This window comes from Chlorocebus sabaeus, chromosome 22 (genome assembly GCF_047675955.1).
Source record: "Chlorocebus sabaeus isolate Y175 chromosome 22, mChlSab1.0.hap1, whole genome shotgun sequence".
NCBI lineage: Eukaryota > Metazoa > Chordata > Mammalia > Primates > Cercopithecidae > Chlorocebus > Chlorocebus sabaeus.
The window spans coordinates 54506250-54528579 of NC_132925.1; the positions used below are offsets into that span (position 1 = coordinate 54506250).

The window sequence follows — 22330 nt, forward strand, 5'->3', positions numbered from 1 at the left end:
TTCCCAAGTAGCTGGGACTACAGGCGCCCGCCACCACACCCGGCTAATTTTTTGTATTTTTAGTAGAGATGGGGTTTCATCGTGTTACCCAGGATAGTCTTGATCTCATGACCTCGTAATCCGCCCACCTCAGCCTCCCAAAGTGCTGGGATTACAGGCGTGAGCCAACCCGACCGACGAAGTGATTTTTAGGCAGGGACTTGAGGACTGAAACAGGAGTTCGCCAGTAGAAGGCGTAGGAGAAGAGGAGTCTCATACTGAATACTCATACTGAAACAAGGAGATGTGGAGTTAGAAATGAGCCAGCAGAGGTAGGGGAGTGCCTGAATCACATGACCTTTTAATCTTGTAAATCAGAACCTTCGTGGTCTCAGTGCCTTTGCACAAAGGTGTTCTTTTCACCTGAAGTGCTCTTATTTGCCTGGAAATTTCTACTCAGACCTAAACATTCAATCAAATGTCATCTTCCTTGAAAAGCGTTCCTCCTATCCCTAAGGGAGTTTGCTACTGCAGCTTCCCTGCTCCACAGGGTATATCTAAGGGGACCTTACCTCACACTAGACTGGAGCTCTTTGAGAGCAGGAACCCAGTCTCACCTACTCAATGCCCCTAATGCCCAGCATAGTTACCGGCATAAAGAAAATTTCTGAGAATATTCAGAGTTAGAAAAGCTGGCAGGGCAGGGGAAATGCTACAAGTTAATAAGAACTGTTTCAAGTACTTTACATTTAATAATTCACTAATTTCCCACGAAACTTTTTGAGGTGGGTACCATTATTCTTCTCATCATCCCGGGCGGAACTGGGATTCTAACTCGGGCAGTCTGGCTCCAGCACCTGTGCTCTTCACCACCTATACTTACTCTTGATGACAATAATGACTTATAATAATGGTTAACATTTACGAGGCACCGGGCGCTGTGCTAAGCTTTTTATTTGTCGCCGTTTCGGTTAATACGGATAACCATTATCAGCCATCTTGCAGATGGAAAAACTAAGGCAAGTCAGGACGTCCGGCTTCCAGGCACCCGCCTTTAACACGTGCAATACCATCTGGCTTCCAGAAAAGTCCAACAGACGTGAGATGAGGCCGACTGTCTGGACTAGTTCATCGGGAAGGGGGTGAGGGTAAAAGCCTTTCTCGTTTTCTCATTTTAACGACGCAGAAAGGTACCTGTGGGGGTTATCCCATCTCAGCGCAGATGAGGAAGCCGAGGTTCGGGGTGCGAGCCCCAGAGGAGAACTCCAACCGCAGCTCGGACTTAGAGATTAGGCCGCAGGGGAGCGGGGCCTCGAGAGACTACGACCACTGCTCCACTAACTCACCTAGAAGCCGTCACCGCCCGTCGTTTTCGACTTTCCCGCCATGCCCGACGCCGCTCTGACGCCACCGAGGCGCGCCATGACGTGACGTCAACTTCCGCGCCGGAAGTGGAATGCCAGGCAGCCCCCTGAAGGCAGTAGGCTGGGCTCACAGCTGCAGCCCAGTTTTGGGCTAACCGGGAATAGGGGCTTGAGAAAGCCCAGAGGCGAAGTCAAAGAGAAGCAGCTGCGCCCCGGTGAAGAAAAGCTCGCCCATCACCGGCTGGGAGGCAGCTTTCAGTAAGATGGCAGGGCCAGAACTGTTGTTCGACTCCAACACCTGCCTTTGGATGGTCCTACCCATCGTTATCACTTTCTTCGTAGGCATGATCCGCCACTACGTGTCCATCCTACTGCAGAGCGACAAGAAGCTCACCCAGAAACAAGTATATGACAGGTCAGCGCCTTCCCTTCTCCTGCCTACCTCACACCGCCGTGACCTTGGGCAAGAAAGTGCAGGAGTTCTGTCAATTTGTCTAGGTTCATGTCTCGCCCCCCACTGGCAGGGTGACCTTACCCGTTACCTCTGTGTTTCACTTTTGTCTTCTGTGAAATGGGGATGATAATAGTACCTGCCTCATAGACAGGTAGGAATCAAATTAGATGATGTCTGTAAAGCACTTAGCACAGGATTTAGGACGTATTGAGTGTTACAAAAACAAAAACAAAAACGGTGCTGTTAATCCTTTAGGTTAGTCGCCAACCCTCGGTGGGTTTACCTATGAACTATCCCATCCTACCCTTTCGTTGGGAAGAGTGCCAGGTGCGTTAGAGCTTTTAGCAGTTGTTACATACAGTCAGGTGAGTGTGATAATCTGCATTCTACCAAATTGCTGTTCCAATAGTCGGCTGAGATGCTAAGTACCAAAGCGCTTTGCAATCTGTAACACTGCCGTTAGAGATGTAAGGAATTGTAATTATCATTTCCCTTCCTAGAGTGGAGGCAAATTCCTCACATACTTCATTGCAGTATTAATTAATTAATTAATTTTATTTTATTTTATTTTTGAGACGGAGTTTCGCTCTTGTTGCCCAGGCTAGAGTGCGGTGGCGCGATGTCAGCTCACTGCAACCTCCGCCTCCCAGGTTCAAGCGATTCTCCTGCCTCCGCCTGCCAAGTAGCTGGGATTACAGGCGTGAACCCTGCGCCCATCCCCTCATCGCAATATTTATATACAGAGACAGGAATTTGAGATGATTATCGGTGGGTATCTAGACATGTACCCCTTCATATTAAAATAATAGTTTTCTCCCAGCTGCTTGAGATGCTGAGGCAGGAGGGTTGTTGGAGACCAGCCTGGGCAACATAACCAGACCTTACCTCTTAGAAAAACAAGCAATTTTCCGTCAATTCTGATGGCTTTCAGAAACCATCTCAGGTAAGTGCTACTATATCTTTAGCACCTCCTTCTCACTTATTAATTTCTCGTTTTAATAGAGTAAGCCTCAGGCTAAGAACTTTCCCACAGGTAACAGCATCTAGTTAAAATTTAATGTTGTTTTGTTTCTACTGTACTTATTTTAAGTTTCTTTTTTGTGACAGTACTGGATTTCCATTTGCTGGTAATTTAAAGATTCCTTGAAAATCATATAGATGGGGAAAAAAGTTGATATATAAAAAGTATTAAATATGTAATGATGCAAGTGCTAGACAAAAATTCTAACATAGCATGAGAGTGACTGAAGTTTAGGAAGCACTGCTGTAACATTTTCAGTTCTTCCCAATTATGCCAAGAAGAATAATAACCATTTACTCTATATCAATGATACTCTATATCATTACTCTATATCAGTAATGATACTCGCATATCATTACTATGCGAAGCACTTATATTCGTTAACTTATTTAAGACTCAAAGCAACTCTATGAGGTACATATTGTCTCATTTTATAGAAATTGAGGCTTTAACAAGTTCCATGGTCACACATGGTTACATTCAGGACTTCACACCAAGCCTTCTGGTCTTGGGCTTTTTCCACTATACCACAGCGATCACTTTATCTTTCTGTAGCATTAGTTTTAGAACTGACCAGAGCCAACACCCACCCTGGAGCAAACCTTAAGAAGTCAACTTACTGGCTGGGCCTGGTAGCTCACGCTTGTAATCCCAGCACTTTGGGAGGCCGAGTCAGGTGGATCATGAGGTCAAGAGATTGAGACCATCCTGGCCAACATGGTGAAATCCCATCTGTCCAAAAAAAAAAAAAAAAAATTAGCTGGACATGGTGGTGCACCCCTGTAGTCCTAGCTACTCGGGAGGCTGAGGCAGGAGAATCGCTTGAACCCGGGAGGTGGAGGTTGCAGTGAGCTGAAATCGCGCCACTGCACTCCAGCCGGGCAGCAGAGCGAGACTCCGTCTCAAAAAAAAAAAAAAAAAAAAAAAAAAGTCATTTATCACAGAAAGAAGGGCTGTAGAAAAATGCAAAGTGGGGAAAGCTCAGACATTTAGCATTTTTTGGCACCTATAAATTTTTCTTATTTTATCCTTACATTAGCACAGAGGTAGATACTCCTAAACCCATTTTTACAATTGAAGAAGAGGAAGCCTGGAAAAGTTAAGTAGCCTTCCCAAAGTAACCAAAGTAGGGAAATATTATGCCTATACTTGAACTCAGATCAGTCTGACTCCCAGGTTAAACCCTCTTCAACCGTGATTCCTGCTGTCATAGATTCTCTGCCATGATTTTCTGCCCATGGTTCACTATTAGAGCAATGATTCTAAATTATATCAGATCCAATGCTCTCTTTTGTAACCCCAAAATGAAATTCACAGTTAGTGTAGTCTATATACAAGAACTTTTTTTTTTTTTAGAGACTGGAGTGTCACTCTGTTGCCCAGCCTGGAGTCCAGTGGTGTGATCTTGGCTAACTGCAATCTCCACCTCCCTACCTCAAGCAATTCTTCTGCCTCAGCCTCTTCAGTAGCTGGGATTACAGGCATGTGCCACCACGCCTGGCTAATTTTTGTATTTTAGTAGAGATGGGGTGTGAGCCATCGCGCCCGGCCAAGAATATTTTCTTAAGAAGGAATGTAACAGCTGGGCACAGTGGTACACGCCTGTAATCCCAGCACTTTGGGAGGCCGAGGCAGTCAGATCTCTTGAAGTTAGGAGTTTGAGACCAGCCTGGCCAACATGGTGAAACCTCATCTCTACTAAAAATACAAAAATTAGCCAGGCATAGTGGCGCACACCTGTAGTCTCAGCTACTCAGGAGGCTGAGGCAGGACAATTGCTTAAACCCAGGAAGCAGAGGTTACAGTGAGTGGAGATCGCTCCACTGCGGTCCAGCCTGGGCAATAGAGCAAGACTCCTCAAAACAAAACAATTTGGTGAGATATTCAAAAGTCATGTGGGACATGGGAAAATTCTTTGTATTATGTGACTGTCCCCAGGACTAAGGGATACTCATCTCTTGCATCATACAAATGACAGTTACATGATTTTTCCCCACAGTTCCATCATTTTAACAATCAAAAATTTCCACAGATTACCATAAGGCCCCCTAGAGGGCAGTACCACCCCCATGAAGAACCAACCACTGCTCTAGAGAAAACTCAATGTCTCTGCTCAAAATTGCTCTGTCCCATAAGTGAGGTAGTTGGATTATGCCAGCTCTGACATGGGGCGGTTGAGCCTCATCAAGTTATCATTTGACTTAGGTGAAATACTGTACACACTGAACCAGCCTAAGTCCAATAAAAAGGTGTATTTCAGTTGTAAAACTTTTTTTTTTCTTTTTTGTTTTTAAGAGACAAGTCTTGCTATGTCACCCAGGCTGGAGAGCACTGGCACAGTCAAAGCTTACTACAGCCTCAACATCTCAGGCTCAAGGATCCTCCCACCTCAGCCTCTCAAGTAGCTGGGACTATAAGCATGTGCTACCACGTTCAGCTAATCTTTAAATTTTTTGCAAAGATGGGATGTCCTCTGTTTCCCAGGCTGGTCTCAAACTCCTGGTCTCAAGTGATCCTTCCATCTCAGCCTTCCAAAATGTTGGGATTATAGGCATGAGCCACTGTGCCCAGTGGGGTAAAACACTTTTCTAAATATACTATAAATGTCCATTAGCAGCCTGGCGTGGTGGCTCACACCTGTAATCCCAGCACTTTGAGAGGCCGAGGTGGGCATATCACGAAGTCAGGAGATCAAGACCATCCTAACTAACACAGTGAAGCCCCATCTCTACTAAAAATACTGAAAATTAGCTGGGCGTGGTGGCACACACCTGTAACCCCAGCTACTTGGGAGGCTGAGGCAGAAGAATCGCTTGAATCCAGGAGGTGGAGGTTGCTGTGAGCCGGTATCACGCCATTGCACTCCAGCCTGGGCAACAGAGCGAGACTCTCTTTCAAAAAAAAAAAAAAAAATATTAGTGCCAGGCATGGGGTCTCATGCCTGTAATCCCAGCACTTTGGGAGGCCAAGGCAGGTGGATCACCTGAGGTCAAGGGTTTGAGCCCAGCCTGGCCAACATGTCGAAACCCCGTCTCTACTAAAAATACAAAAATTAGCTTGGCATAGTGGCATGCACCTGTAATCCCAGCAACTTGGGAGGCTGAGGCAGGAGAACCACTTAAACCACTGGCAGGCAGTGCTTGCAGTGAGCAGAGATCACGCCACTGCACTTCAGCCTGGGCAACAGAGTAAGTGAGACTGTCTTAAAAAAAAAAAAAATTCCATTAGCCTGAGTGATCACAAAGTGAATGTTTGGTTTCTTAAATGATTAGGCTTTTGCTGCTTCAAAACTTAACTAAAAATTTTCTGACGGTGCAGTGGCTCAGTCATGTAATCCCAGCTCTTTAGGAGGCCAAGACAGGCAGATCACGTGAGGTCAGGAGTTCAAGACCAGCCTGGCCAACATGACGAAACCCCATCTCTACTAAAAATACAAAAATTAGCCAGGTGTGGTGGTGCGTGCCTTTAGTCCCAGCTACTCTGGAGGCTGAGGCCGGAGAATTGCTTGAACCTGGGAGGCAGAGGTTGCAGTGAGCGGAGAGCATGCCATTGCATATGACATAATCATAGCCCATTGCAGCCTCGAACTCTTGGGCACAACCCTCCTGTCTCAGCCTGCCAAGGAGCTGGGACTACAGGTGCATCAATGCCATTACACCTGCCTAGTTTTTATGTTTTTATAGAGACAGTGTCTGGCTATGTTGCTCAGGCTGGTCTCAAACTCCTGGCCTCAAGGTATCCTCCTACTTTGGCCTCCCAAAATGCTGGGATTACAGGCATGTGCTATCATGCCTGGACATGGTTCTTTTTTTTTTTTTTTTGGCTAAATAATATTCTACTATATAGATATACCAGATTTTAAAATCTATCAATGGATGAACACTTGGATTGTTTCTTTTTTACTATTATGACTATTTTGACTATTATGAATAATGCTGCTATGAGTTTTTATGACAGGTTTTTATACGAAAACCATACGGTTTCTTATAAATGTTTATATGAAACCGTATGGTTTTCGTATAAAAACTTGTACACAAAAACTCATAGCAGCATGTTTTCAATTCTCCTGGGCATATACCTAGGAGTAGAATTGCTGAGTCATACCTTAACTCTATGTTTAAATTTTTTTTTTCTGGAGACAGGGCCTTGCTCTTTAACCCAGGTTGAAATGTAGTGGTATAATCACAGCTTACTGCAGCCTTGGCCTCCTGGGCTCAAGTGATCCTCCCACTTTAGCCTCCCAAGTAGCTGAGATTACAGGCTTGTGCCATGTAGCTAAGCTAATTTTTTTTTTTTTTTTTTGGTGGAGACAGAGTACTGCTTTGTTGCCCAGGCTGGTCTCAAACTCCTGTGCTCAAGTAATCCTCTCCCCTCGGCCTCCCAAAATGCTGGGATTACAAGCATGAGCCACCACAATGGGCCTATGTTTAACTTTGAGGAGGTGCCAAACTGTTTTCCAAAGTGGCTGCGTCATTTTACATCCCCTCTAGCAGTGTATGAGAACTCCAGTCTCCTGACATCCTCACTGATGCTTTTATTGTCTGTATTTTAGCCAAAAATCCTTTTTATATCTTCTTTCATTTTTTTTTTTTCTTTTAAATAGAGACAGGATCTCACTATGTTGCCAAGGTTGTTCTTGAACTCCTGGGTGCTCAGGCAATCCTCCTACCTAGGTCTCCTAAAGTGCTTGGATTACAAGCGTGAGCCATGACACTTAGCCTTATATCTACTTTTTAGTGGATGAAGTGATTTTGATTTGCAGTCTCCTATTGATTAATGATGCTGAGCCTTTTTTTTTTTTGAAACAGGGTCTTGCTCTCTCACCAAGGCTGAATTGCAGTGGTGCCACCACAGCTCACTGCAGCATCAACCTCCTAGGCTCAAGTGATCTTCCCACCTCAGTCTCCCAAGTAGCTGAGACTACGGGCATGCACCACCATTCCCAGCTGATTTTTGTATTTTTTCGTAGAAATGGTGTTTCACCATGTTACCCAGGCTGGTCTTGAACTCCTGGGCTCAAGCAATCCACCTGCCTCCACCTCCCAAAGTGCTAAGATTAGAAGCATGAACCAATGCGCCCAGCCAAGCATCTTTTCATGTGTTTATTGGCCACTGTGTATCTTCTTCGGAGAACTATCTACTCAAATTATTTGCCTATTTTTTAATTGGGTTGTCTTTTTCTTGTTCAGCTGTAAACGTTCTTCGTATATTCTTCATATTAGACCCTTGTCAGCTATATGATTTGCTTTTTGACTGAAAAGATAATTCCGCTTCCATAGATCCCTATATTAGATGATTTCTAAGGTCTAAGATTACTATCTTCTGCAACTTAACATTTAAATAAAACGACATGCTCCCTGCCCTCTCCCCTACCCACCCCACCCCACTCAAATACCCATGTTAAAAATCTTCCTTAAAGATGAATGAAGGGAACAAACATGCCAGTCATAGGAGAAGGTGGCACTACCTTCCTTTTAGTTTTTTTGAAAAATCCATCCTCTGGGTTGTTGAAGTAATATTTTCATGTCAAGAAAGACTAGTAGAGGAAAAAAAGTGTTTTAAGTATAAGAGCTATGACACAGCAAATTGTCAAATTACTCCCCAGGGGCTTAGTCAGAAGGCCTTTAGGATATGCTTTTCCGCTCAGAGCTGTCAGCCTACTTGGCAGGCAACCTGACACTTTAGCTGAGTCACATTTAAAAACAATTTCCTAAGAAGGGTGAGGTCACCATGACAGCAAACACCACCAGGCCACAGCTTAATTACTAAGTTGCCAACCTTCAGCTTTCCCCAAAGTCCCCTTATAAAACATTCAGATATCTACTGCCCAACAGTGAATCGTGGAGCTTTTTAATAAAAGATAAATGAGTACCTGTTTGGGAATGTATTTTCCATTTTCCCTGAGGACTCTGCTTCGAATTAGGACTTGACTGAAAAATACAACCAACACAATGAGATTTTTAAAAGTGAAACACTAGAAGAAAATCGGAGAGTCAAGTAGAAGAACTATTTAAACACAAGAGAGGGCCTATTTGGTAACAGCTCTGTGTGGAAACTTTCCAAAATACAAGTATCTTTGAAACCACCGTAAACATATTTATCCTAACAGTTAGGTTTTCAGAAAAGTATTTTTCAGAAGTGACTATGTTTCTGAACAAATAAATATTTCAGAGGAAGGTACATTTGGGACATTACATCCAGCTTTTGCTTATTTGATAATAAGCTAGGAAGACGCCTTCTCTGAGTAAAAAGAATAGTTGGACACTGCTCAGGAGATCTGGGGTCAGGACAAAGGGAGAAGAGTGAGGATAAAAGAAGGAATTTCTTATTACCTACAGAGAAATGAGAACAGGCCTTGAGAGGGTTGCTATCTGATGGACAAATAGAAATCCTACCCAGGAGTCAGACTGTTAAAAGCTCTCAGCAAACATTTATTGAATAAATTAAATTACTAGGGGAACTTAACTGTTAGAGCCATAGTTCATCATTAAATATTGTGCTAGGCCGGGTGTGGTGGTTCACATCTCTAATCCCAGCACTTTTGAAGGCGAAGGCAGGTAGATCACTTAAGCCCAGGAGTGTGAGACCAGCCTGGGCAACATAGCAAGACCCTGACCCCCAAAAAAAAAGAAAAGAAAAAAAATTAGCTGGGCTGGTAGCACATGCCTCTGGTCCCAGCTACTCAGGAGGCTGAGGTAGAAGGCTCACCTGAGTACGCGAGGCAGAGGTTGCAATGAGCTGAGATGGTGCCACTGCTCTCCAACCTGGGCGACAGTGGAGACCCTGTCTCAATTAAAAAAAAAAAAAAAAAAAAAGTGTTATGCAACAAATGGGTGTTGCTAAGATGCAAATGACAAAACAGAGATTGAAATACTAATTTTTTTCTAGGTACTCAAAAGTTCATTAAAGGGGGAAAGGAAGAAAAGGTCCTTAAATTAATGGAAATCTTGAAACATGAAAAAAAATTATGGACAGAAATGAACATACAAATGAACATACAAAAACTGTGCTTGACTTTCTCTCTCTACCCAATACAAACCATTTGTTCTAAGCAGTCAGTACCACTGAGGTCTCCCTTGTCACACTACTCATATTCTAGCTTCTCCACATGCTGGGAATGTTCCAGTGCCCTTTCCTTTCCAAGTTCTACTCCATCATGCCTTAACACCTTCTTCAAGCCTCAGCATCTCCACGAAGCTTTTCCCAATGCTTGGAGCCCTCATGGAATTCTCTCCACTTTCCTCGTGAGCTCATTATGCTGTACAGTTCTCTACTTCATCTACAGGGCTACAGAGGCAACATGTAATACATTCTGCTCCCTGGCTGCTAAAGATACTCAAAGTGTGGTCAGTGTTCCAATGCTGGTCTGTGATAAGCACAGACATTGAGAGTAAGGATTTAGAGACTTTTATAATAATTTGACATTGTCACAACATCCAAATACATGATCAAAATATTTTACAAAAGTATTAGCCTACAAGAGATTAGAAATTTAAAAAACAAAAAACCCCAAAACCGGCCCTTCACCATTGACAGTCTAAGAAGCACTGGGTCTAGAGTAATGGGTAAAAACTTAAGCTCTGGAGTTGAACACATGGGTTCAATCCCATCTCTGCCACTTATTAGCCATGTGATCTTGGGCAAGTCACTTAAATTCCCTAAGTCTCTATTCTGTACAAGGGTAGATTTATTCTTTCATTGAACAAATATTTCTTGAACTTCTTTTGTTTTTTGTTTTTTGTTTTTTGTTTTTTTTTTGAGACGGAGTCTCGCTCTGTCACCCAGGCTGGAGTGCAGTGGCCGGATCTCAGCTCACTGCAAGCTCCGCCTTCCGGGTTTAGCCATTCTCCTGCCTCAGCCTCCCAAGTAGCTGGGACTACAGGCGCCCGCCACTTTGCCCGGCTAGTTTTTTGTATTTTTTAATAGAGACGGGGTTTCACCGTGTTAGCCAGGATGGTCTCGATCTCCTGACCTCGTGATCTGCCCGTCTCGGCCTCCCAAAGTGCTGGGATTACAGGCTTGAGCCACCGCGCCCGGCCTATTTCTTGAACTTCTAAGTGCTAGGTGACCTGAAGAACGGTGATCAAAATACACATATCTTATGACGGTCAAAGTCTAGTGAGGGAGGAAAAACATTAACCAAATAACCAGAGGAATAAATGTGAAATTCAATTATCGTGTCCTAGGAAGAGAGATGGATGGTATTGGAGGAGTGCATAAGCGGGAGGTGATGGAGTCTGGGAAGTCAAGGTCTGAGAGATGGGTTTGCTGAGGATGTAGGATTAAGCTGGACTCTTCGGGATGAGTGAGGATTACCTTGGCAAAGTGCTGGTGTAAACAAAATGGGCCAAAGCCTCATAGAAGTAAACACTCTGCCTCTGAGGACCTGAGCAAAGGCCATATGGCTGGAAGAAGGAGAACTACGGAAAATGTGGTGAAAACAAGACTTCAGAGGTGTGCAAGAGCCAGACTATACAAAATCATCTGGTCCCATTGTTTTTTATTTTGTTTGTTTGTTTGTTTTTTGAGATGGGAGTCTCACTCTGTCGCACAGGCTGGAGTACAGTGGCGTGATCCCAGCTCATTACAACCTCTGCCTCCTGAGTTCAAGAGATTCTCCTGCCTCAGCCTCCCGAGTAGCTGGGGTTGCAGGCATGCACCACCATGCCCAGCTAATTTTTGTATTTTTAGTAGAGATGGACTTTCACCATGTTGGCCAGGCTGGTCTCGAATTCCTGACATCAGATGATCCAACTGCCTCAGCCTCCCAAAGTGCTGGGATTACAGGTGTGAGAAACCGTGCCCAGTCGGGTCCCACTGTATTTTGATCGTTGTCTTAAGAGCAAAAGGAAACTAGTGAAGGATTTTTTCTTTTTTCTTTTTTTTTTTTTAGACAGGGTCTTACTCTGTTGTCCAGGCTGGAGTGCAGTGGCACAATCTTGGCTCACAGCAACCTTGACCTCTGGGGCTCAAGTCATCCTCCCATCTTAGTCTCCCAAGTAGCTAGGGCTACAGGCACACACCATGACACGTTGTGAACTTTTGTTTGTTTGTTTGAAGAAACAGGGTCTCACTATGTTGCCCAGGCTGGTCTCTAACTCCTGGACTCTAGTGATCCACCTGCCTCAGCCTCCCAAAGTGCTGGGATTACAGGCATGAGCCACCACACCTAGCCAAGTGGAGAATTTTAGGCTGATTTCTTCATATATATAATCTTATATGACTATACCTGGCACATCCTAAGCACTAGATTAATAGTATCTATTATTTTTCCCTTTACATATTTTATCACTTGAAACTCTGAGAGCAGGGTCGTGACCTTGTCTTATACTGTACCCCATAGCATGCGGCAGAGTACAAGGCGCATGGTAGGCCATCAAAAAACTTGTTCACAGCCAGGCGTGGTGGCTCTCGCCTGTAATCTCAATACTTCGGGAGGCTGAGGCAGGAGAATCGCTTGAGCCCTGGAGTTTGAGACCAGCCTAGGCAGCATAATGAGACCACTGTCTCTACAAAAAATTTAAACATTAGCCAGGTGCAGTGGCGTGTGCTTGTAGTCCCAGCTACTCAGCAGGCTGAGGTGGGAGGATCACTTGAGCCCGGGAGATCGAGGCTGAAGTGAGCCATGATCGCACCACTGTGATTGCAGCCTCAATCACTGCAGCCTCGACCTCTTTGGTCCAGCCTGGGTGACAAAGCAAGACCCTGTCTCCAGAAAAACAAACGAAAAAACACGTGTTCAGTCTACAATAATTCAAGACCTTTCCAGGCAGTGTAATCAAAAGAAATTAATCTAGATCTCCTATATCTACACTGTTCAATAGTTTTATAGAAATGAAGTTGAATATCATGACCCTGAGGTATTTCTGGACCCTAAATAAGCAATCTTAAATTATCCTGTATTTTCTAAACACTCAATAGCTGTGTTACTGAAGTTTGCAAATTCTATAAGAAATTTTTAATTTTATATTTTTATTTTCATGAATATCTAAAAATAAGTCCTTGTACTATTATAAAGCTTTGTAATTTGCAACTGAAAGACATCTTCTATTTATTTTTTGCAGAGACAGGGTCTCACTGTGTTGCCCAGTTGGTCTCAAACTCCTGGGCTCAAGGGATCCTCCCATCTCAGACTCCCACAGTGCTGGGATTATAGGTGTGAGCCACTGTACCAGGCCTAAAAGACATTTTCTTAGAATAAAACTTTAAACTCAGTACTTCTCAAACCAGAGTTCCACATTCTTAAGAATCTGTGTCTTTTCCTTTCCAAAAAGTCAGTAGTATATTCTTCAAGTTTGAGAACCATTTTTTACATACATTCTTTCTCTTTTTATTTTTTTTTTTTGAGACAGAGTCTTGCTCTGTCCCCCAGGCTGGAGTGCAGTGGCCGGATCTCAGCTCACTGCAAGCTCCGCCTCTCAGGTTTACGCCATTCTCCTGCCTCAGCCTCCCAAGTAGCTGGGACTACAGGCACCCGCCACCTTGCCCGGCTAGTTTTTTTGTATTTTTTAGTAGAGATGGGGTTTCACCGGGTTAGGCAGGATGGTCTCGATCTCCTGACCTCGTGATCCTCCCATCTTGGCCTCCCAAAGTGCTGGGATTACAGGCTTGAGCCACCGTGCCCGGCCTTTTTTACACACATTCTATCCCCAAACCTAGTCTGATATATTTTATTCATGTATTTTTCAGCTTTGGTTTAATACCTGTCAGAATTTTATTTTATTTATTTATTTATTTTGAAACCTTGTCTTGCTCTGTCACCCAGGCTGGAGCTGGGGAATAAGGTCAGTGATGCTTTTGCCATCCCTATGGAGCCACAGAGCCAGTCTGGGAAGCCCCCCATCAAAGCTTGTTGGCTGCCAGGGAAAGAACAAGTGGGCTGGAGTCTATGAGGTGGAACTGGAGCCCAGGCCGTCTGCTGTGGAATCACTACCCAGAGACTTTATCATGGTACCTCTTGGCTCCTGGTTTCAGGATTCATAGTCTAGAAAAATATTGTCCAGTAAAATATAATGTAACTCACATTTAATTGTGGTATGGTTTCCTTCCTCTAAAAGTTACCCTCTAAAAGTGTACAATTCAGGGTTTTTTAGTATATTCACAAAGTTGTGCAACCGTCACCACTATCTAATACTGCAGTGACTAATAGGCTGGAATGCAGTAATCATAAGCATAAGTAGAGAGTCTTCAAGGGGTGCTAACCATCTGCTTGTCTCGATGCAGGGGATAAGGACCCACAGTCCCTCTCCCATAAGCCTGCCAGAAGATTGATGTGGCCCGTATAACCTTTGACCTGTACAAGCTGAACCCACAGGACTTCGTTGGCTGCCTGAACATGAAGGTGATTTTTTTTTTGTTTTTTTTTTTTGTTTTTTTTTTTTTGAGACGGAGTCTCGCTCTGTCGCCCAGGCTGGAGTGCAGTGGCGCGATCTCGGCTCACTGCAAGCTCTGCCTCCCGGGTTCACGCCATTCTCCTGCCTCAGCCTCCCAGTAGCTGGGACTACAGGCGCCCGCCACCTCGCCCGGCTAATTTTTTTTTTGTATTTTTTAGTAGAGACGGGGTTTCACCGTGTTAGCCAGGATGGTCTCAATCTCCCGACCTCGTGATCCACCCGCCTCGGCCTCCCAAAGTGCTGGGATTACAGGCGTGAGCCACCGCGCCCGGCCAAAGGTGATTTTTTATGATGCGTACTCCGTTTCCTACGATCTCCACTGGTGTGGGGCCAAACGCATCGTGAGGTAAACGAATTGGGATTTCCTGGGGACAGGGTGGGTACAGGCAATGGGAGAGCCCCTGTCTGTTCACATGGACTCAGCCTTCTCAGCGCCTGGGTCTGGCATTGGTGCTGACAAAGTATAGCCTGTATCAGACAACATGGAGCCTGATGGGCTCTCGAAGTGCTGCTGTGGACGACACTGGCATATGCCCAAGGGTGCACGTGTTCCTCCTGGTGAAACCTGGATGCATTTTGTTTTTATGACTACTTTCCACTCTAGCAACTATATTTTCTCATTGAAATAAGAAGTTTTCCAGGGCCGGGCACGGTGGCTCACACCTGTAATCCTAGCACTTTGGGAGGCCGAGATGGGCAGATCACGAGGTCAGGAGATCGAGACCATCCTGGCTAACACGGTGAAACCCCGTCTCTACTAAAATACAAAAAATTAGCCAGGCGTGGTGGTGGGCACCTGTAGTCCCAGCTACTTGGGAGGCTAAGGCAGGAGAATGGTGTGAACCAAGCAGGCAGAGCTTGCAGTGAGCCGAGATCGCGCCACTGTACTCCAGCCTGGGTGACAGAGTGAGACTCCACCTCAAAAAAGAAAGAAAAGAAATTGGAAGTTTTCCTAAGTAGTCTTCTAGTCAGTTTTTTAAAAACGAACATATGTTGGCCAGGCACAGTGGCTCACGCCTGTAATCCCAGCACTTTGGGAGGCCAAGGTGGATGGACCAGTTAAGGTCAGGAGTTTGAGACCAGCCTGGCCAACATGGCAAAACCAATCTCTACAAAAATGCAAAAATTAGCTGGACATGGCAGTGCATGCCTGTAATCCCAACTACTCAGGAGACTGAATGAACCCAGGAGGCGGAGGTTGCAATGAGCCGAGATTGTGCCACTGCACTCCAGCCTGGGCAAAGGAGCAAGAGTGTCTCAAAAAAAAAAAAAAAAAAAAGCGGAGGGCCAGGCACGGTGGCTCACGCCTGTAATCCCAGCACTTTGGGAGGCCAAGGCGGGCGGATCACATGGTCAGGAGATCAAGACCATCCTGGCTAACACGGTGAAACTCTGTCTCTACTAAAAATATAAAAAATTAGCCAGGCATAGTGGCAGGTGCCTGTAGTCCCAGCTACTCCTGGCGTGAATTCAGGAGGCGGAGCTTGCAGTGAGCCGAGATTGCGCCACTGCACTCCAACCTGGGCAACAGAGCGAGACTCCGTCTCAAAAAAAAAATAAGTATGTGTCAAAGAGTTAACTGAATTCATTAATTAATGAGAGAACTAGCAAGAAGTTACAATCAGTTCAAAGGAGAATTAAAAATCCCACACATATATAGGTCCAGTAAGAATGATGAGATAGGCTGGGTGCAGTGGCTCTCACCAGGTATCCCAGCACTTTGGGAGTTCAAGGCAGGAGGATCTCTTGCACCCAGGAGTTTGAGACCAGCCTCGGCAACATAGAGAGACACATGCATGCGCACATGCACACACACACACACACACGCACGCACGGCAGGAGGATCTCTTGAGCCCAGGAGTTTGAGACCAGCCTAGACAACATAGTGAGAGAGACACATACACACACACACACACACCCCTGGGCAACATAGAGAGACATACACATACACACATATACACACCCCTGGGCAACATAGTGAGAGACACACACACACAGTTTGAGACCAGCCTGGCCAACATAGTGAGAGGCATGCACGCTGGGAGCAGCGGTAGTATGTGCCCATAATCCCAGCTAGTTAGGAGGATTGCTTGAGCCCAGGAGTTTGAGGCTGCAGTGAGATATGACCATACCACTGTGTACTCCAGCCTGGGCAACAGCATGAGACCTTGTCTCTAAAAAGAAGAAAAAAAGAGATAAATGTATACATACAAAATTGGGTTTTTTCTCCCGTGGGGATGGGAGGGATGAAATAATCTTCCCTCCATAGGACAGAATTAATTTGCACGTCTTATAGACCAGAGTTATTTGTACTATATAACGAACTTTTCTTAAAACTTATTTTGGAAACCTAACCAAGTGTGTCAGGAAGCATGAGAATATGTGAGGTTAGAAGCTGCATGCCATCATGGTGATGTTTCCGAAATGCAGCCGCTCCAGTGGCGCCCTGGGGCATCCTTACCCATTAGGTGGATGTAGCCACCGAGGCTGAAGTGATCGAATCAGTCCAAAGCCACAAAACTTGCGAGCAGCAGAGCGTGGCTTCTAGTCCGTCTTTCCAATAGTCTATTCTTCCTCAGTTCCTTCATTCAGTGTTTCCTGAGTGCCCACTGCGTGCCTGGCCCTATGCTGTAACTACAGATTCAGAGATGAACAAAATATCAGAACAAGTTCCATGAGGGCAGGAATTTCTGTGGCCTCCAGCACCTTGGTGAATGCTGACACATAGTAGTTATTTAAATGATTGTAGAATACATGAAGACACAGGCGATCTCTGTTCACATGGGGCTTCTGAGAAATCCTGCCCAGGGTCCCAAGAGTTCTACCAGATCACATGTAGCTAGAACATATCAGACCTTCTTGCTTTCTTAGTTGATCTCCTGCAGACCCAATCTGCAGATGAAGAAACTGAGGCTGTGTGGGTCTGCTTGCCAGACACAACAGTAGGTGGCAGACTTGAGCCTGGTTCTGTGGCTGAGAGTTCCATTTTCCTCCTCCGCTGCTTCTTCCAGGATACTACCATCTCATGCTACCTCTTGACCTCAGACTACCACCAATAGTCTGCATATTTCAAAATTATGAACAAGAAGTTTCAGACTGGCTGGGGGCAGTGGCTTACACCTGTAATCCCAGCACTTTGGGAGGCCGAGGTGAACGAATCACCTGAGGTCAGGAGTTCGAGACCAGCCTGGGCAACATGGTGAAACCCCGTCTCTACTAAAAATACAAAAATTAGCCGGGCATGGTGGCACACGCCTGTAATCCCAGCTACTCGGGAGGCTGAGGCAGGAGAATCACTTGAACCTGGAAGGTGAAGGTTGCAGTGAGCCGAGATCGCACCATTGCACTCCAGCCTGGGTGACAGAATAAGACTCTGTCTCAAAAAAAGAAAAAGAATAAATTTCAGACCTTAAACTCAGTCCACTTCGGGGAGGTGGGACACTTAGACCTAAACACAGTAGATATGTTGGTATCAAAAAACAATAATAAGTTGGAATCAGTTTAGTGACTTAGTGGCATCACTAGGTTTTTTTTAATTGTGATAAATATATATAGCATAAAATCTATCGTTTGGACCATTTTAAGTGTACAGTTCAGTGGCATTAAGTACATTCACAATGTTGCGCAGCCATCACCACCATCCATTTCCAGACGTCTTGCATCATCCCAGCCAGAAACTCTGTCCCCCTGAAGCTCTAAGTCTCCATTGCTCCTCCCTCCAGACACTGGTAGCCTCCATTCCACTGTCTTACCAGTTTGCCAGTTCTAGTACCACATGGAACTGGAATCAGTCAATACTCATCCTTCATTTCTGGCTTCCTTCACTTCGGATTTTCAAGAGTCATTCATATTCTGGCATGGATCAGAATTTAATTCCTTTTTTTTTTTTTTTTTTTTTTTTTGAGATGGAGTCTCACTCTGTCGTCCAGGCTGGAGTGCTGGAGCGTGGTGGCACAATTTTGGCTCACTGCAACCTCCACCTCCCAGGTTCAAGCAGTTCTCTGCCCCAGCATCCTGAGTAGCTGAGATTATGGGCCCCCGCCACCATGCCCAGCTAATTTTTTTGTATTTTTTGAGTAGAGACGTGGTTTCACCATCTTGGGCAGGTTGGTCTTGAACTCGTGACCTCGTGATCCGCCCACCTCGGCCTCCCAAAGTGCTGGTATTACAGGTGAATTTCATTTGTTTCTAAGGTTGGTCAGCTAGGTTGTCAGCCTCAGTTCCTTAATTTGAGAAGTGGGTATACTTCTAAGGTGTAGCCTTGAAAATGTATTTTCCTGTGTATATGTGAATAGTTCTAAGTGTCTTTCTGCCCCCCACAACCCAGTCAGACAATAAGTTCACTTAATGAATGAACATTAATAAAAGACTAAAGTTTGAACAACAGCCAGGGAATACTTCTTTGCCTTTTGTTTTCCACTCCCCTATCCCACTTAGGACTAGACACCTCGAGTGACCCTCACATATCTCTTTCAAACAGGTTTGATAAGTATTTGATTAAAATTGTCTAGCATTCTTTTTATTTTTTTAGAGACAGCGTCTCACTCTGTCATCCAAGTTACAGTGCAGCGGTGCAATCATGGCTCATTGCTGCCTTGACCTCGTAGGCTCAAGTGGTCCTCTTGAGTAGCACAAGTGTGTGCTACCATGCTTGGCTGGTTCTTTAATGTTTTCGTAGAGACAAGGTCTCACTAGACCAGGCTGGTCTCAAACTCCTGGCCTCAAACCATCCTCCTGGGCCTCCCAAAGTGCTGGAATTAAAGGCGTGAGCCAGTGCACCCAGCCAAAGTTGCCTAGCATTCAACCAGCTGCTCTTGAGCCTGCCCCTACTTCCCCATTTCCCCTACTTTCTAAACATCCAACCCCATGTTAATTGCTTTATGCTATTTTAGCCTCATGACTCTGGATGGCAGGTGCAATCCCATTTTACCCATAATGGAGCTGAAGCTCAGAACTAGAGCAGTTTGCTAAAGTTCACCCAGCTAATAAAACTGGATTAGGGCTAGGCGCAGTGGCTCACACCTGTAATCCCAGCACTTTGGGAGGCTGAGGCGGGTGGATCACGAGGTCAGGATATCGAGACCATTCTGGCTAACATGGTGAAATCCTGTCTACTAAAAATACAAAAAATTAGCCGGGTGTGGTGGCGGGCGCCTGTAGTCCCAGCTACTCGGGAGGCTGAGGCAGGAGAATGGTGTGAACCCAAGAGGCGGAGCTTGCAGTGAGCCGAGACAGTGCCACTGCACTCCAACCTGGGTGACAGAACGAGACTCCTTCTCAAAAAAAAAAAAAAAAAAAAAAAAGACTGGATTAGGACTTTGGCCTACCTGATTCAGGTTCAGTTCTCAGTACATGCTCACGCCAGGCATGGATGTCTTCATGTCCAGCACTCTGAACATGAGCTAGACTGCAGGTAACTTGGAAAAGCCTCAGAGTCTAGAACAGAGTGTCTCAAGGGGCAGAGCCACATTATGGAGATTAATCTGGTCCAAAGTAGTAGTAGAAAAATAGAAGGCCTTATGAAATGAGCTGGAGTTTCGCATGAGAAAGTAGGGAGGTTCCGGGCATCTCAGTTAAGGTGGAATTGCAGGTCCTCGCCCTAATCCTGACCTCATCTGCAGCATCTGTTCCTGTTTGCACATCGCTCTAGAATTGATGAAGTGCTTTTAGTGCTACCACCTCAGTGGTATTCAAATGTTATTAATGAAGAAAACAAACATAATGAAACCAATCCCTTCCAGGCCAGCATGGGAATAAGGGGGTGCAGGGAGGGGGTACACTCGTGTTTTGTTCTTAATTTATTCATTTTTGAGATGGAGTCTCACTCTGTTGCCCAGACTGGAGTGCAGTTGTGCAATCTCAGCTCACTACAACCTCTGTCTCCCAGGTTCAAGCAATTCTCATGCCTCAGCCTCCCAAGTAGCTGAGATTACAGATGTGTACCACCCTGCCTGGCTAATTTTTTGTATTTTTTAGTAGAGATAGGGTTTCACCATATTGGCCAGGCTGGTCTCAAACTCCTGACCTCAAGTAACCCACCCACTTCAGCCTCCTAAAGTGCTAGGATTACAGAAATGAGCCACTGAGCCCAGCTTTTTTTGTTTTGTTTTTTGTTTTTTGTGTTTTTGAGACAGAGTCTTGCTCTGTCACCCAGGCTGTAGTGCAGTGGCACCATCTCGGCTCACTGCAACCTCTGCCTCCTGGGTTCAAGCGATTCTCCTGCCTCAGGCTCTCAAGTAGCTGGAATTACAGGCGCCAACCACCATGCCTGGCTAATTTTTGTATTTTTAGTAGGGACGGGGTTTTACCATGTTAGCCATGCTGGTCTCAAACTCCTGACCTCAGGTGACCCACCCACCATGGCCTCCCAAAGTGCTAGGATTACAGGCATGAGCCACTATGCCCAGCCTACTTTGTGGTTTTGACTTGCATGCCCTCTCATTCCACCCAGGGAAGCTCTCCACTGGGCCCTCTTCAGCATGCAGGCCACGGGCCACGTAATGCTTGGCACCTCCTGTTACCTGCAGCAGCTCCTTGATGCTACAGAGGAAGGGCCGCCCCCCAAGGGCAAGGCCTCATCCTTCATCCTGACCTGTCTGAAGATACTTCAGTGAAAGCCTAAGCCCTTGGAAGATTTCCCCAGTGAAGGACTAGACTAGGGGCCCCATGCTCAACTGGTAGCGCCCACAAGCCTGGCAGCTATAGAGCCGCTAACCTCCCCACACCTCCCTCACCGTGTAGGACCTGAGTGAGGAGGAGGGGCTGGAAACCTGGGGTGGGTTGGCCAAAGGAGAATCTCAGGCTCCTAGTCTGACACAGCTCCTTCCTGCCCAAGGCAGCTTAGCCCACCCAGACTGGTCCTGAAGTCTGCCCCTCAGCAATCCGGCCTCACAGGCTGCACTTTCATGGTGCTCTCTACCTTCTGGCTCCCATCCTGGAACATTCCTGAGTGAATTCTCAAGCACATCAGCATGTGATATTAGGGAGTTTGCAATAAATTGTTGATGCTGATATATCTTCTTTGCCTGTGTTCTTTAGGGGTGGGGTTCTATCTGGAAGGTTGGAGAGGGCTAAAGGAAGAGACAAATCTATTGTCAAACTATTCTCCGTAACGTAGGATTACAAATAATAGCAGTTTTTCTACCGAAGGGGGAAAAAGCTGGGTGCAGTGACAGGTGCCTGCAGTCCCAGCTACTCAGCAGACTGGGGTGGGAGCATCCCTTGAGACCAGGAGTTCAAGGCCAGCCTGGGGCCCAATAGCAAGATCCCAGTCTCTTTTAAAAAACAAAATTGCAGTTGATTTTGAAACTAAAGTTGGCTGAATTTGAGACTTGAGCTGACCATGTAATTGATACCATAAGTAACAATTTCCTAATTAAATTCACCAATCAGAAGAGCTTCAATTGAGCAGGTGGGATTAAATCACTCTTCTAATTTCTCAGTGTCCCATTTTATAATAACCATTTAAGTGGTTAGGTGAAAAAGTACTACTCAAGCTGTAAGGCATTTCTCCATCAATGCCCATCCTAACTTGCCAGACAGCTTATCTTTGATATTCAGGACTTTCAACCTCGGGATTTCAAAGTGGGCTCATAGGTAGCCCCAAAGAGCAGGAGCTTCTCATCAGTGTGAGCTGGCATTTTCCAATATTGGACGACTCAAGACAAGCATGAAAGGCTGAATTTAGGTCGGGCATGGTGGCTTATGCTTGTAATCCCAGCACTTTGGGAGGCCAAGGCAGGTGGATTACCTGAGGTTAGTAGTTGGAGACCAGTCTGACCAACATGGCCAAACCCTGTCTCTACTAAAATATAAAAAATTAGCCAGGCATGTTGGTGGGCACCTGTAATCCCAGCTAACTGGGAGGCTGAGGCAGGAGAATTGCTTGAACCTGGGAGGTACAGGTTGTAGTGAGCCGAGATCCTTCCACTGCACTCTACCCTGGACAACAGAGCGAGACTCTGTCTCAAAAAAAATAAATAAATAAAACAAAACCTATTGTTTCACGACTCTTACTATAAAGCCTATTTGGATTTAGTAAACACTAAGGCAAAGGCCTGTATTACCAAAGCTGGTCTGGGAGCTATTTCTGGCAGCAGACCTGAACCCTGCAGCCTGT

General features: G+C 45.4%; 1 protein-coding gene and 1 long non-coding RNA gene across 13 annotated transcripts in view; one reads left to right on the top strand and one right to left on the bottom strand.

The window, feature by feature from the left end:
- Positions 1-1432, bottom strand: part of FANCD2 (FA complementation group D2) — a 73689-nt gene extending 72257 nt beyond the window's left edge. For 6 of the 9 annotated variants that reach the window (XM_038003588.2, XM_073009861.1, XM_038003586.2 and 3 more), the window contains exon 1: positions 1326-1432. The gene's annotated coding sequence lies outside the window, so the exon portion shown is untranslated. Of the gene's footprint in view, positions 1-1173 lie in introns of all 9 variants that reach the window. The other 3 variants (XM_038003590.2, XM_073009859.1, XM_038003587.2) reach the window with 2 other exon arrangements.
- Positions 1431-21224, top strand: LOC103227994 (uncharacterized). Of its 4 annotated transcripts, none has more exons than XR_012090586.1 (5): positions 1495-1601; positions 1686-1758; positions 2618-2740; positions 14042-14159; positions 14370-21224. It is a non-coding gene; the product is annotated as an uncharacterized lncRNA (long non-coding RNA). The 4 variants fall into 4 exon arrangements; XR_012090585.1 differs by lacking the exon at positions 2618-2740 and having other exon boundaries at positions 14370-14557; positions 20663-21224; XR_012090584.1 differs by lacking the exon at positions 2618-2740 and having other exon boundaries at positions 1431-1601; positions 20663-21224.
- Positions 21225-22330: the final 1106 nt, after the last annotated feature.